The sequence below is a fragment of the Scyliorhinus canicula genome, chromosome 2 (assembly GCF_902713615.1).
Source record: "Scyliorhinus canicula chromosome 2, sScyCan1.1, whole genome shotgun sequence".
NCBI classification, from domain to species: Eukaryota; Metazoa; Chordata; class Chondrichthyes; order Carcharhiniformes; family Scyliorhinidae; genus Scyliorhinus; species Scyliorhinus canicula.
The window spans coordinates 144,519,715-144,536,133 of record NC_052147.1 but is presented as its reverse complement, the minus strand read 5'-3'; the positions used below and the strand labels follow the sequence as shown (position 1 = coordinate 144,536,133).

The window sequence follows — 16,419 nt, the reverse complement described above, 5'->3', positions numbered from 1 at the left end:
TGATGAAATCAGCGGTTTGCAAGACAAAAAGGGGGGTTGAGTGGGAGCATGTGCAAGGTGTTGTCGATACTAACTTTCATTTCAAAGCCTTTTTTTCTGGCAAAACTAGAACTTCAGTTTTTGGACAAGGGGTTGGTAAATTGGGATTTCTGGTGGTGACATCTGTGTGTGTTTGTGTGTGTGTGTGTGTGTGTGTGTGTGTGTGTGGCCACTAAAACATCTGCAAACTGAGGGCTGTGCAAACCGAGGTAAGAAGGTTTTCCCAGAATGGTGTCCTCTTGTTGAAGACCCTTTCCATGGAACTAGGATGGAGCAAAGCTGCTGTTGGAGGTGACTCAATGACCAAATACTGAGGAAAGAAAAACTCTCCCAGAGTTTTGCGAAGGACCTTGTGGTTGCCTGTGTCTGTCAGTAAATCTGTGAGATCTATCTTTGTTGTTTCCGCTATTTACTGTGTCATTTATAATTTCTACTGAATAAAATTTCTCTGTTAATTCATGTTTTTTTATGTTGATTTTAGTTCGATTGTTAAAGTAAAAGTTCTAAGAAGTAAAACCCTATCCATTGGTTACTTCTGTTGTGGTCATCCGTTAAGTTTGTTTTCGGTACTGATCGCCACAGGAATTAGAACATAGAACATAGAACAGTACAGCACAGAACAGGCCCTTCGGCCCTCGATGTTGTGCCGAGCAATGATCACCCCACTTAAACCCACGTAACCTGTATACCCGTAACCCAACAATCCCCCATTAACCTTACACTACGGGCAATTTAGCATGGCCAATCCACCTAACCCGCACATCTTTGGACTGTGGGAGGAAACCGGAGCACCCGGAGGAAACCCACGCACACACAGGGAGGACGTGCAGACTCCACACAGACAGTGACCCAGCCGGGAATCGAACCTGGGACCCTGGAGCTGTGAAGCATTGATGCTAACCACCATGCTACCGTGAGGCCCTTTTTCCAAGATGTTATGATTATTCATATGCTCAGATTGTTTGCAACTAATATAAACACTCCATAAACACTCCTGAAAGTAAGCTGTGGACCTGAGAGGAAAATCAGTGAGGTAACTGAGGTGGATGGTATTAAGTAGGGAACAAATATGATCCACCTTTACATTGCGATAGAGGTGGGATCAGGTGGGGTCTGTTTGCACTCCTACCATGGAGGATTCTCCACATTTCACTATTCCAATTCTTTCCAGACAGGTTCCCACCATCCCTAATCTTCAGCTCATCAGAAACTCTGCTGTCCATAGCCTAACCTGGACAATCTCGCTCACCCTTTCCAGTTTCCTCATCTCCCCCAACGCATCCAGTTTTAAACTTCCATTCCCCTCTATCCCACCACTGGTGGCCATGTCTCCAGCTGTCTCAGTCCGAATCCTGGAATTCCCTCTTTGAATCCCTCCTCCTCTCCTTTAAGACCTTCCTTACAAAACATTTCTTTGACCAAGCTTTTCATCGAGTCCAGATGGTACAAAAGAAGGCCATTCAGCCCATCTAGTCTAGAGTAACCCTCTGAAAGAGCACCCTGCCTCGGCCCACTCCCTCACCCTGGGTGGGATTCTCTCAGCTCTGGACCGTGCCGGAGAATCCCCGTGAACGGGCCACGCCGCCCCAACACCGCAGAGCGGAGAATCGTCACCATTGGTGCCAGCGTTGTTGGCGCGCCACCAGTTACGAACCGCTCCCCGTGGCCGGCCTGCCGATTCTCCAGCCTGGATGGCCGTAAGAAAAGAGCCGACTCCCACCGGCGCTGTTCTAACATGCTCTGAGCCGGCGGGACCTTGGCGTTGAAGGGTTGGGTGGCGGCCTGTGGGGGCGGAGGGGAGGTCCAACCCGGGGTGGGGGCCTCCGTGTAGCCTGGCCTGCGATCGGGGCCCACCGATCAGCGGGCTGGCCTCTGTGGCAGGGGGCCTCTTTTCCTACGCGCCGGCCCCTGTAGTCCTGCACCATGTTGCGTCGGGGCCGGTGCGTTGAAGGTGGCCACTGCGCATGCCGTCATTGGCGCTGGCGCAACTGCGCATTCGCGGATCCAGCGGCGCACAGTTCACGCCGGGATCGGAGCTGGAGCGGCATGAACCGCTCCTGTAGGGGCCAGAATTAGTTCAGGGAGTGGTCCGTTAACGCCATCGTAAAACACGACGCCGTTTACGACGGCGTGGATACTCTGTCGCGGGATTGGAAAATCCTGCCCCCCTATCCCTGTAACCACATCTTTTGGTCAACCGTCTTGATATCTCCTTGTTTGGCACTGAAGGAGACCATTTGGCCCATTGAGTCCATTATGGCTCAGTGTCAGATTTATATCTCTGTGGTGGTTCTTAAGATGGTTTTCTACATTGAAGGCACAGAATGTATGCATGATTTTAGACATTTCTTGTTTTCTTGGACTCCCTTCCAAAATTACATCAAGAGAAGCACTAACAATGTGCATCTATGTTGTGACTTTAATGTGCTTCACGGGAGCCATTATCTGATTCACTGTCACAGAGGAGACACGTTGAGGTTGGAGGTGGAGGCCAGTTTGGTTGGAATAAATGAGTTGAGGTGGGATTTCACAGGGGCGGATGTTAATGGCATCAGTTTTGAAGGGCAGAGAAAGAGGGGAGGGCCAGATTTTCCATCCTGACGCAAGAGTGTGTCTGGTGGACTTTAAATATGTCAGACCGGAAAGGCAATTCTACAATTCCTGCCCCTATTCCCATCACTGACAATTTGGGAAGTTGGAATAAGGGTATAAATTGCGAGTCTGCAAACTGCCGACCCAGCATTGCTGGACCCATAATGCCGATGGACATTTCAGACCCCTGCAATTATCTTGTTTTTGAAGCCGATGAAGTTCACACCAAATCAGATGTTGTGATTCTTAGGGAAGCCCTTTCCAGAGTCAGGAATTGTATGACTCGCAAGTTAAAAAAGGTGTTTACAATTTCACATGTCATCAAGAAATGATGTATGATAAGTTATCTATGTTTTTAATACAATGATTGACAATAGACTTTGTATTTATAAGAGAAGTGACCCGTAAATTGACCCGCATTATGAATCTGGAGAAGTCTTCAGACGCATTATCCACCAGATAAAATGCTATTCTGCATTGAAAAATATTGAAATTCAGATTCCCTGTGTCAATTGTCCCCTGTGCTTTAATCTTTTCATTGAACTTCAGTTCTGACATCTGTTTGACTGCTTCAAAGCTTGAACAAATTGATGAGTTATGTGAATGACTTCAAATGTGTTGATGCATTCAGCTCTGGAGACGTTGTTGGCACATTTGTGAACTGCAAGCTCATCATGCATGCTTGGCTGAGTTCTAACCCCACTAATGGATTCAGCTCAGAAAGGATGTTGATACAGCTGTCAAGAGGACAGTAGGTTTGGCCATTTTGACAATTACGACCTCTTAATAGGATCATGACGTTTTTGAAGTGCATTTTGAAGTTTTGTTTGTTTAGCTTGACAGTTTTATGAGCATCTCAAATATACCCTGAAAAGAAGACTCTGGACTTAGTTTTCTGACACGGTTTGAGACTGGGGCTTACCAAAGCACTGAAAACAAAATATGCGTCAATGGGTGGAATCTTCCCAAAATTTGACTAAATCATTTTTGGTGCAAAACCAAAATGAATCCTGTCCGCTCCGTCGGCGCAATCCAGACCAGAATTATTAGACACTTGGGAATTTTTTTTAACAAGAGTAACACAGCCCATGGCTCAATTTGTCAGAATTGGCGGTCCTGGGGTCATCCGAGCCATTCAATCAGGGGGCCGCTGCATTTAAACGGCTCCACAGCACTTGCGCACAGTTCAGCCAAGATGGTGGCAGCAAGGAAATCAGCTCCGAGGTTCATGGAGAGTGCCCTGACATGGATGCTGAATGCTGTGGAGGAGAGGAGAGCAACCATTTACCCGCTGGAGCTCAGGAGACACTGGGAATTTCCAGTCCATCTGACTCACTCCTTCCAGAGACCGAGGCGACTCCGGCCCAGCAAACAGAAGAGGCTGGCGCCACAACACCTGTTCCACCCGCAAGTAGGTTGGGGGCCTCCAGTTCCTGGATTCCGGTGGACACCCGCCAAGGTAATTTCAGGCAGCAGGGCGTGGCAGACAGCAGGCCGCCTCAACCTCAGATGTGTTAGCGGGAAGGGTAGGAAGGTTAAGAAACTGAAGTTGTACAGCGTGGACATAGGTGACTTTAGGCACTTCGGGATGTAGAGCACTGACATTTGTTCTTACAATGTATTTAAACTCACTTTTGTTAACCACTTTTAGATGGCCCGATCTCCACTAATTGGAGACAGCAATGGCACATCTAATGTCAGGATTCAGTCGGCTGCCTCCATCCCCCCTATGAGATAAGGTCATCTTACTGCATGTGTTTCCCTCCCACTGACAGGACTCAGTAACGATACAGAGAATCACCTAACTGAACCCCCAGCCCCAGAGACAGCATCAGGAAAGATGGCTGACTCCATGCATGATCACTCTGAAATGACCCAAGCCTTAGAGAGTCTGCCAGCTGCCAGCACCCAGACAGATGTCAGACATTCGCAGTACCTCTGAGGCGCATCACAGCCATTTTGTCACTGCAGGTCATCATCACCCTCCTGCATTGAATGGACAGCTGACACTCGGGGACTCCCCATCACAACCCGCCGGAATGTGGTGACTAGGGGCTTTTCGCAGTAACTTTATTGAAGCCTACTTGTGACAATAAGTGATTATTATTATTATCACAAGTTCCCTGAGCTTATAGCCCTTGGAAGCCCCCTGGGTGCATAGTAGGGGCCGTGTCCAGAAGGGTCACTCATTAATCCTCCCTAATCCTTGACCTGCTGGAACCATGTCAAGAATGAGGGCATCTCTTGCCCCACTGCCCATGCACAAGGGACCACTGAAGGCTCTTTCAGGGGGAACTTGGGTTTCCTTGTCGCACCTGGAGATTCACATTGGACGGTGAGGTCGGCATTGGCAAGTGGCGGAGGGAGGATCCAATGGGACCGCTAATGCTGGAGCTGGGGGCCCTGAGGAGAGGTGAACACCTTGGCCCTTGTTTCCGAGGCAGTAGATTTGCCAGCTTCCTCACCAAAAGCTGAGGCTCAGCCTTCGCTGACATGTTGTGGGGAGCTGATGATGCAAAGGATTAACTCCTAAGGCATAAATCTCAGCTTACCTCAGGCACCCTGGCAACTCAACCAGCCGGCATCAGGGAGCTCATTGCTGGCATCCCTTCATAATAATAACCACTGGCTAATAAATCCTCAGCTGTAGCCCCATCCCACAGAAAGGGGCTCCAACAAGCATTGTCATGTGGGCATCCATCCACCCAGTCCAGCTGGCCAGGCTGTATGACACAGAACAAGGGTCCCCCACTCACGACCTTCCGCACCATAACCAATGTAACAGCAGCCCCCTCCACAGCACCACTCCCCAACCTCACAGCCACCTGCAAAGAGATTTACAGACCACTGTGAGAGTACTTGCAGACCCCTGTGACAGTACTTACAGATCTCTGTGAGAGTACTTGCAGACCCCTGTGAGAGTACTTTTAGACCCCTGTGAAAGTACTTACAGACCCCTGTGAGAGTAATTACAGACCCCTGTGAGAGTACTTACAGATCTCTGTGACAGTACTTACAGACCCCTGTGAAAGTACTAACAGCCCCCTGTGAAAGTACTAACAGCCCCCTGTGAAAGTACTTACAGACTCCTGTGAAAGTACTTACAGACCCCCGTGAAAGTACTTACAGACTCCTGTGAAAGTACTTACAGACCCCTGTGAAAGTACTTACAGATCCCTGTGAGAGTACTTACAGACCCCTGTGAAAGTACTTACAGACTCCTGTGAAAGTACTTACAGACCCCTGTGAAAGTACTTACAGACTCCTGTGAAAGTACTTACAGACCCTGTGAAAGTACTTACAGACTCCTGTGAAAGTACTTACAGACCCCTGTGAAAGTACTTACAGATCCCTGTGAGAGTACTTACAGACTCCTGTGAAAGTACTTACAGACCCCTGTGAAAGTACTTACAGACCCCTGTGAAAGTACTTACAGATCCCTATGAGAGTACTTACAGACCCCTGTGAGATACTTACAGACCCCTGTGAAAGTACTTACAGACCCCTGTGAGAGTACTTACAGACCCCTGTGAAAGTACTTACAGACTCCTGTGAAAGTACTTACAGACCCCTGTGAAAGTACTTACAGACTCCTGTGAAAGTACTTACAGACCCTGTGAAAGTACTTACAGACTCCTGTGAAAGTACTTACAGACCCCTGTGAAAGTACTTACAGATCCCTGTGAGAGTACTTACAGACTCCTGTGAAAGTACTTACAGACCCCTGTGAAAGTACTTACAGACCCCTGTGAAAGTACTTACAGATCCCTATGAGAGTACTTACAGACCCCTGTGAGATACTTACAGACCCCTGTGAAAGTACTTACAGACCCCTGTGAGAGTACTTACAGATCCCTATGAGAGTACTTACAGACCCCTGTGAAAGTACTTACAGACCCTTGTGAAAGTACTTACAGACCCCTGTGAAAGTACTTACAGACCCCTGTGAAAGTACTTACAGACCCCTGTGAAAGTACTTACAGACCCCTGTGAAAGTACTTACAGATCCCTATGAGAGTACTTACAGACCCCTGTGAGATACTTACAGACCCCTGTGAAAGTACTTACAGATCCCTGTGAGATACTTACAGACCCTTGTGAAAGTACTTACAGACCCCTGTGAAAGTACTTACAGATCCCTGTGAGATACTTACAGCCCCCTGTGAAAGTACTTACAGACCCTTGTGAAAGTACTTACAGATCCCTATGAGAGTACTTACAGACCCCTGTGAGAGTACTTACAGATCCCTATGAAAGTACTTACAGACCCCTGTGAGATACTTACAGACCCTGTGAAAGTACTTACAGATCCCTATGAGAGTACTTACAGACCCCTGTGAAAGTACTTACAGACCCCTGTGAGAGTACTTACAGACCCCTGTGAAAGTACTTACAGATCCCTATGAGAGTACTTACAGACCCCTGTGAAAGTACTTACAGACCCCTGTGAGAGTACTTACAGATCCCTGTGAGATACTTACAGACCCCTGTGAAAGTACTTACAGATCCCTGTGAGAGTACTTACAGACCCCTGTGAAAGCACTTACAGACCCCTGTGAGAGTACTTACAGATCCCTGTGAGAGTACTTACAGACCCCTATGACAGTACTTACAGACCCCTGTGAGAGTACTTACAGTCCCCTGTGAGAGTACTTACAGACCCCCGTGAGAGTACTTACAGACCCCTGTGAGAGTACTTACAGACCCCTATGACAGTACTTACAGACCCCTGTGAGAGTACTTACAGACCCCCGTGAGAGTACTTACAGACCCCTGTGAAAGTACTTACAGATCCCTATGAAAGTACTTACAGACCCTGTGAAAGTACTTACAGATCCCTGTGAGAGTACTTACAGACTCCTGTGAGAGTACTTACAGACCCTGTGAAAGTACTTACAGATCCCTATGAGAGTACTTACAGACCCCTGTGAGAGTACTTACAGACCCCTGTGAAAGTACTTACAGACCCCTGTGAGAGTACTTACAGACCCCTGTGAGAGTACTTACAGACCCCTGTGAAAGTACTTACAGATCCCTATGAGAGTACTTACAGACCCCTGTGAGAGTACTTACAGATCCCTGTGAAAGTACTTACAGACCCCTGTGAGAGTACTTACAGACCCCTGTGAGATACTTACAGATCCCTGTGAGAGTACTTACAGACCCCTGTGAAAGCACTTACAGACCCCTGTGAGAGTACTTACAGACCCCTGTGAAAATACTTACAGATCCCTGTGAGAGCACTTACAGACCCCGTGAAAGCACTTACAGACCCCTGTGAGAGTACTTACAGACCCCTGTGAGAGTACTTACAGACCCCTATGACAGTACTTACAGACCCCTGTGAGAGTACTTACAGTCCCCTGTGAGAGTACTTACAGACCCCCGTGAGAGTACTTACAGACCCCTGTGAGAGTACTTACAGACCCCTATGACAGTACTTACAGACCCCTGTGAGAGTACTTACAGACCCCCGTGAGAGTACTTACAGACCCCTGTGAAAGTACTTACAGATCCCTATGAAAGTACTTACAGACCCTGTGAAAGTACTTACAGATCCCTGTGAGAGTACTTACAGATCCCTGTGAAAGTACTTACAGATCCCTGTGAGAGTACTTACAGACCCCTGTGAGAGTACTTACAGATCCCTTTGAGAGTACTTACAGACCCCTGTGAGAGTACTTACAGACCCTGTGAAAGTACTTACAGATCCCTATGAGAGTACTTACAGACCCCTGTGAGAGTACTTACAGACCCCTGTGAAAGTACTTACAGAGCCCTGTGAGAGTACTTACCGATCCCTGTGAGAGTACTTACAGACCCCGTGAGGCCAATCACAGACCCCTGAAAGCTACCCTCTTCTTACCACGCTGCACCGGCCTGATGGGACGATTCAGCGAGAGCAGACGATGCGTCATAATGCCCGCTAATGATATGGTAATGCATGCAAATCAGGCTCGAGCCCTTCCTGGGCGTGAACTCTATTGCATCATTGGTGGAAGGCTGGGGAGATTGCAAACCAAAATCTCACCACCGAGAATTGTGTTATCTTCACCTTGCGTGATTTAGTGGCCATTATGGGAATTGCGCCCATGACTAATGCGGGCGCTAAATTGCGGCCAATATTTTTAATCAGGCAAATGAGGATGTAATTTTTAGGCCCCAACAAGAACACTTTGCATTCATATAGTATCTTTACTGTAACACATCTCAACGTGTTTCACAGGCATGTTTTCAGACACAAATGGCGCAATTCTCCGGAAAGATTTCGAAGTGTGGTAGCGAGCGGGAACTGTCGTGAGCTTCCCGGTGCTCAGCCCAGCGAGGCCGGCAATGCTATTTAATGTTAATTGGTGCACTTAACGAGGCTCCACGGGGTTCTCGCCGCAAATGAAGTCTCGCCAGCCGATTCACTGGCACCGCGCTCGCCAGCCCCCCACTAATAATGCCAAGCAGCACTGAAGCAGCACTTACTCAGCCAACCCCAGTCAGCACGCAACAATGGCGCCCAGGAGACCAGTCCCAAAATTCACAGATGCAGATCTGGGGAGGCTCTTCTACACCTCAATGTAGTGGAGGTTAGGAGGGATGTCCTGTTCCCCTGAGGATCTCGGAGGTTCAGCCACAGGACATCGAAGACCACAGAATGTGGTAAGCAGCTGGCTGCCTCCACCTCTGATGTGTATCCTGGCGACACATCTAGAAGTAGTGGTAGAGCTGGGGAAGCAAAGCACATCGAGGATCATTGGGGGTACTGGGGCGAGGAGGGGAGAAGGGGAGGGGGCGGCACCATTGGGAGAGTGGGGAATTGTAAAACACAATAAACACCCTTGTGCACAAGGGTGACGCCTCTGTCACTTTCTTCCGCAATGCAGGCCGACCTCTGAACCCTTGACCCATCTCTCCAGGCATTACCCCCTCCCCAGGCACACTGCGTGCAGGTGATGGGTGTGAGCACTCAGCAGATAGGCAGGGATCAGACTATGGGATAGATTGAGGAGCACCAGCACTCAGCTCTCTGAGGGTTATCATCACCCCCTCCCCTCGACATTGACCCGCTGACAGTGCCAACACAGTCCCAGCATCCTGGAGTGATGTGACACAGACCCTGGGAGGGTGGGAGATGGGGGTAGGGAGAGGGTAAGTTAGCAATTATGGGCCCGGCCATGCCCTAAGTGAATCGGATGAGTATGAAGGCCTCACTGGCCCACCGGGCTTCTCGGACCCTCATCGCTGCCACCTGTCCTTCAGCCTCCGGCTGGTCCTCCTGTGCCTCACTGGGCTCATCCACCAGCCATTGCTGGTCCGACGTCACCTCATCATCCTCATCCTCCTCCTCCTCGGTGGTCACATGTTCCTCATCACCAACCTCCGGCTCGTCGCTCCGCTACTGTCCGAGGTTGTGGAGGGCATAGCAGACCACCACAAAATGGTGCTGCAGTGCACCACCGGAATGGTTGAGATATCGGAACCACATCATTAGAAAGTCGATGAACCGCTCAATCACAGCCCAGGTGGCCACATGGGCCTCGTTGTGTCCACTTTGGTCTCCGGCCTCTGTATTGTCATCATTAGCCAGGTCCTCAGCGGATACCCCTTATTCCCCAAGAACCAGCCAGCCGTCCTGGGGTCCTCCTCGAAGAGGCCGGGGATAGCCCAGTGTAGCTGCCGTGGACACTCTCCGGGAAGCGTGCATGCATGTGCATGATCTTCATGTGGTTGTCACACAGGAGCTGTATGTTCAGGGAGTGGAACCCCTTTCTGTTGATGTAGGGCACTCCCAGATGGCCCAGGGAGCGCAGCCAACATGCATGGCATCTATCACCCCCTGGACCTGGGGCATCCCAGCGATGGCGAAGAAACCTGCTGCCCAGGAGTCCTGCTGGGCCTGGTCCATGTCAAAGCTGATGTCGTTTTCCATCGGGGCAAACAGGGCATCAGTGGCCTGTCGGATGCACCTGTGGGCTGTGGCCTGCAAGACACCACACCAGGTCCCTGCTTGAGCCCTGGAGCAATCCCGTCATAAAGATTCAGGGCCAATGGGAGTGGGTTTCCTCCTCCTCCATGTGGTGCCAGGTCCACCTTTTAGAGACGGAGCCTCTTGCGGCACAGGCTGTTCGTCATCTGTTCATATGACCAGCGATGCCTGTACACCCTGGGCTGTTGAGGGACTCCCCCTCTGGGTCACCCCCTTGCCTGATGGGTGGCCAGGTCCTCAGGGTGTGGGACGTGTTCCAGCACATAGTCCATTTCCTCGAGCATCTGCAGATGCTGCTTGCTGCCACCGTCTCTGGCGTCTGGCCACCTGGGCTACCAGCAGCACCAATAGGGCAAGTTCTGGGTCCAAAGTCCCTGCCATACTGTTCAATATCTGTGAGGCATTGGGAGCTGGTGTTAGACTGACAACCAGCGGTGGCTCCCCTCCCAGGACCTCCATTCCCCCATTGATCCCTTCCCCCTTCCGTCCCACCCGGAACGGCCTGCCCATGCACACCTGGCCGCAGCGTACCCACCTCACCGGACCCCAGACCCTGTACCCAAGACACCCACTCATCACCTGGACAGGGTGCTGGTACCCACCCCTGTGGCACTCACCCACCCTCCAGCTGTGGACATTTCCCATGCGCTGTGTCCCAACCTCTGGGTGTTTGGATGTTGGTTGCTGTATGTGTGATATTGCCTCCTGCAGTTTTCAGGGACAGTGTCCAGTCATCGCGGTCTGATTGGGATGCTAGGCAATACCTCCCATATGCTACATGACCCGCCCACCCACGGTAATCCACGGGTTGTGTGAAGTACTCACTTAACCACGATTGCCAATTCCCTATTAGCAATAGCCTTCAGCTGCACGGCCAGAGGCCTCGGCAGTCTTTGGAGATTATGTGTGTTCGGTGGGGCAGACGGGCAGGGACAAGGGTTGCCCCCGGAACGGATACACATGATCCAGGTGTAGGCATGGCGGTGCCATGCACGGTTTCCCCCAGTAGCCCCCTCTCAGCACCTCCCCCATCCTCCCATGGTGGTCCACGCCTGCAGAGGTCCACCACCCGCTCAAGGGTCCTCCACCCCTCGCCGAGCACTGGGATGACAAGCCCAGTACTCCCGGTCTCTTTGCCTGTGAACAAAGATGGCTACTCACCTCCATGGCTCCCCGCAGAAGCCCTTTCACCAGGTTCACACTTTTAAGAATGAGTATTAATCGGTGCCAGCGTGACCACTTGTTGGAGAGGCTGATGAATGACGGGAGGCCGTTGGATACGGGGTGGCTCCCGTTATTTGTATGGAAATAGGGCTTTAGTGGTGAAAATTGGTTCCTTGCCACGCCACGAGAGATCCCGATTTTGCCTACGGGAGCGGGCGGGTTGCATTGCAAATTGTTTGGCGCCTGGCACGGTTCTCGTTTTCATCCACTGCCGCTATTTGCCTGCCTAATTTCGCCCAAGCGAGAGCGCAACAAGGCCGGAGAATCGCACCCAATATACCGAGGCACATAAAAAGGTATCAGGACAGGCGACTGAATGTTTCATCTAACATGTAGATTCAGAGGAGCATCTTAAAGGAGGAGAGAGAGAGAGGAGGGTCGGGAGAAGAGAGGCTTTGGATGTGAAAACCAGAGTTTAGATAGCTAAAGGCACGTTCGCTAATGGTGGAACAATGGAAATCAGGGTCCGTCCATCCATCTTATCTATCCAGTTACCTAGCTCATGACTCTAGCTCAGAAGGTTGTGAGTTCACACATGAGATTTGAGCAGAAAATCTAAGCTGGCTCTGCAGTGCACTTTTGAAGTTGAGTTACTTTGCCAGAGGTGCCGACTTTCAGATAAGACATTAAATCAAGACTCCGTCTTCTCTCTTGGGTAGACATGACAGGTCTCGTGATGATGTTCAAAGAAGCAATGTCCTGGTCAATATTTATCCTTTGGTTAACATCACCAAACAAAATAACAAATGATCTGGTCATTGTCACGTTATTATGTGGGAGCTTGCATGGAGAACGTGTTTCCTGCACTACAACAGGCACTTCAAAAGTACTTAACTGCTTGGAAAGCAACCTGTGGTTGTGAAAGACAGTATAAAAGCACAAGACTTCCTTTTCTTTTGATATTCAATGTTACAGGTGCATTAGAACGCTGCAACATATTGGGGCAGCTACAGCGTGTCTTCATTACACGGATTGACATGGATTCTAATGCCATGGTGATATGCCCCCTAACTTAAAACTAGCTTGCTCTCCACTTACAAAGAAACAAAGAAACAAAATAGCATTTGCATTGTGAAGAATACTCAACACTCAGACATTAACCATCTTTGATCCTACTAATGCCTGCAGGGCAAGATGTTTGGTTTATTTTTATAACACTTGAATAAAATAGCATTAGTTCTCTCCACTTACTGGAGTAGGGATCTTTTCATAGCAATGTTTGCAGCAGCTGACTTAATATATTCACATTTGGCTTCTTAATTTTTGTTTACCGGCTATTTATTTGCCATAATTTTCTTCTATTTATGAACAACAGCACTTAAGTGTTGAAGTCTAACATTGCCAGCGGTGTGTGGTTCTATACATTAGATAGTATTGGTAACACATTGAAGTAACACAGTCAGAAAGAATAGGGGTCAAATTTTCACTGTGAATCAGGAAAATTTGCAATTCTTCAAACCTGGCGTGAGAGAAACTACCCTGAACAGTTGAAATTTTATTCTGGGGTGTGGTTGCTGACTGGAGGCTCAGATTCCACTGCCTTTTGCCAACCTTTGCCCCTCTATTGATCATCCCCCTGCACCTGGCCCCTCATAACCTTCATGCCAACTTAATTCAGTTCATGCCAAACCATGATCCCCATTAATTCCCTTGGTCCTCTATAGCCCCTTTGTCAACTCATGCCAACCACACCCACCACCCTTTGTCCTTACATCCTCCATGACAACTTACCTTGCATCCATCCTGGGCAGACCTCGGGTGCCATGGTGAGAAGAAATGAAATAAAGTTCTAAGTATCTATTACAAATTTCACTATATTAAAGAAACAATCTCATTAATAAAAGCCCATTCAACACATTTAAATGACTTTAAATGACTTCCAGATCCTGGGTTTTCATCCCTTTTTGGCTAAATTGTAGAGTCCTTCCAACCTGCTGAATATTCAAGCCCAGAAACCTAGAAATTGCTGTTACTAGCAAACAGAACAAGAATGTAGCATCTTCTAGCTCGAGCTCCCTGACTGCTACTTTAATAAAGATATCCTTCAAGGAAGGATGAATTTGCATTTGTATTACATTTCCTAAGATCCCAGAATATCCCAAAGTGTCTTACAGCCACTGGAATATTATTTTATAATGTCGTACTGTGGTTCTCCAAGTATTTTGGTTGTTATGATACGGGAGAAACTAAAGGGACTCAAATCTGACAAGCACCCAGGAACCAGTGGCGTACATCTGAGGTTTCTAAAAGAGATAGCGGATGTATTGACTATGATTTTCCCAAATTCCCGAGACTCTGGAACAGTCTCAGTACTTTGAAAGTTAGCAAGTGTAACATCACTGCGCAATAAAGGAGAGAAAGAAAATGGAGAACCACAGCCCAGTTAGCCTGACTTAGTCATTCGCAATGTATTGTAATTAAGGGAGTCTTAACAATGCATTTAGAAAAGTATAGTATGATTAGATCAAGCCAATATGGTTGTACTAAAGGGAAATACTTCTTGACTAATTTCGTAAAGTTGTTTTGGATGTAACTAGCATATAAGGACATGCGAATTAGGAGCATGAATAGATCACTTGGTCCCTCGAGCCTGCTCTGCTATTCAATCGGATGGTGGCTGAGCTGAATATAACTTTACCCCAGGGCAGTACGGTGGCGCAGTGGGTAGCATTGCTGCCTCATGGAGCCAAGGTCCCAGGTTCGATCCCGGCTCTGGGTCATTGTCTGTGTGGAGTCTATCCATTCTCCCCGTGTCTGCCTGGGTTTCCTCCCACAAGTCCTGAAAGACGTGCTGTTAGATGAATTGGACATTCTGAACAATTGGACATTGTCCCTCAGTGTACCTGAACAGGCGCTGGAGTGTGGCGACTAGAGGCTTTTCACTGTAACTTCATTGCAGTGTTAATGTAAGCCTACTTGCAGGGCAGCACTGTCGCGAATAATTAGCATTGCAGTCTCATGACACCGAGGTTCAATCCCGGCTCTGGGTCACTGTCCGTGTGGAGTTTGCACATTCTCCCCGTGTTTGCGTGGGTTTGACCCCCACAACCCAAAGATGCGCAGGCTAGGTGGTTTGGCCACGCTAAATTGCCCCTTAATTGGAAAAAATGAATTGGATACTCTAAATTTATTTTTAAAAATAACTTTAGCCCCACATTCCTTCCTACCCCTGACACCTTCGCCACTTGTTAATCAAGAATCTATCTAACTCTGTCTTAAGCATATTCAAAGACAAGGCTCAGATTCCACTGCCTTTTGAGGAACAGAGAGTGGGATTCTCGGGTCCTGAGGCTAAGTGTTGACGCCATCGTAACCGGTGTCGCGTTTCTTGACGGCGTCAACATGGCCTCAGGAGCAGCAATTCTGACCCCTACAGGGGGTCAGCATGGCACTGGAACGACCCACGCCGCTCCAGCTGCCGATCCCAGGCGTCAGATGGGCGCTGCCGGCCTGCGCATGCGCAGTGGGGCCGGCGCCAATGTGCGCATGCACAGTGGGACCGCCGCAATTGCCACACATGCGCAGTGGCTCCCTTCTCCACGCTGGCCCTGACGCATCATAGCGTAGGGCTACAGGGGCCGGCGCGGAGCAAAGGAGGCCCCAGCCCACCGATCAGTAGGGCCCAATTGCGGGCCAGGCCACAGCGGAGCCCCCCTCATCCGGGGTCGGAATTACCCCCCCCTACCAGGCCTCACCCAGATGCATCCATACGGAGGTCCCGCCGGGTAAGAGCAGGTGTGGATGGTGCCGGTGGGACTCGTTTTTTTTAGTGTGGCTGCTCGGCCTATCCCGGGCCGAGAACCACCGGGGGGCCCTGTAGAGGGGCCCTCGACCAGCGCCGTGTCAACTGCGCCGGCGCCAACGGTGCCGATTCTCAGTGCTCCGGAGAATTGGCGGATCGGCATCGGGACGGCATGGCCCGACTCGCGCCGGTCCCGGCGAATCTCTGGCCGGACCCTGGGTGAGAGAATCCCGCCCCATGTTCCAGAGACTTATGACCCCTTATGCATATTCAAAGAACATAACATAGGAACATAAGAACTAGGAGCAGGAGTAGGCCATCTGGCCCTTCGAGCCTGCTCTGCCATTCAATGAGATCATGGCTGATCTTTTGTGGACTCAACTCCACTTTCCGGCCCGATTACCATACTCCTTTATTCTCCAAAAAACTATCTATCTTTATCTTGAAAACATTTCATGAAGGAGCCTCAACTGCTTCACTGGGCAAGGAATTCCATAGATTCACATTCCTTTGGGTGAAGAAGTTCCTCCTAAAATCAGTCCTAAATCTACTTCCCCTTATTTTGAGGCTATGCCCCCTACTTTTGCTTTCACCCGCCAGTGGAAACAACCTGCCTGCATCTATCCTATCTATTCCCTTCATAATTTTATCTGTTTCTATAATCCCCCGCATCCTTCTAAATTCTAACAAGTACAGTCCCAGTCTACTCAACCTCTCCTCATAATCCAACCCCTTCAGCTCTGGGATTAACCTAGTGAATCTCCTCTGCACACCCTCCAGCGCCAGTACGTCCTTTCTCAGGTAAGGAGACCAAAACTGAACACAATATTCCAGGTGTGGCCTC

At 49.4% G+C, this 16,419-nt stretch overlaps 1 protein-coding gene across 2 annotated transcripts in view; it reads right to left on the bottom strand.

Moving 5' to 3' along the window:
• Positions 1–8,512, bottom strand: part of LOC119962409 (protein FAM237A-like) — a 42,829-nt gene extending 34,317 nt beyond the window's left edge. Inside the window, exon 1 of one of the 2 annotated variants that reach the window (XM_038790367.1) lies at positions 8,449–8,512. The gene's annotated coding sequence lies outside the window, so the exon portion shown is untranslated. The remainder of the gene's footprint in view (positions 1–8,448) is intronic. The other variant, XM_038790368.1, reaches the window with a different exon arrangement.
• Between the last annotated feature and the right edge of the window lie 7,907 nt (positions 8,513–16,419).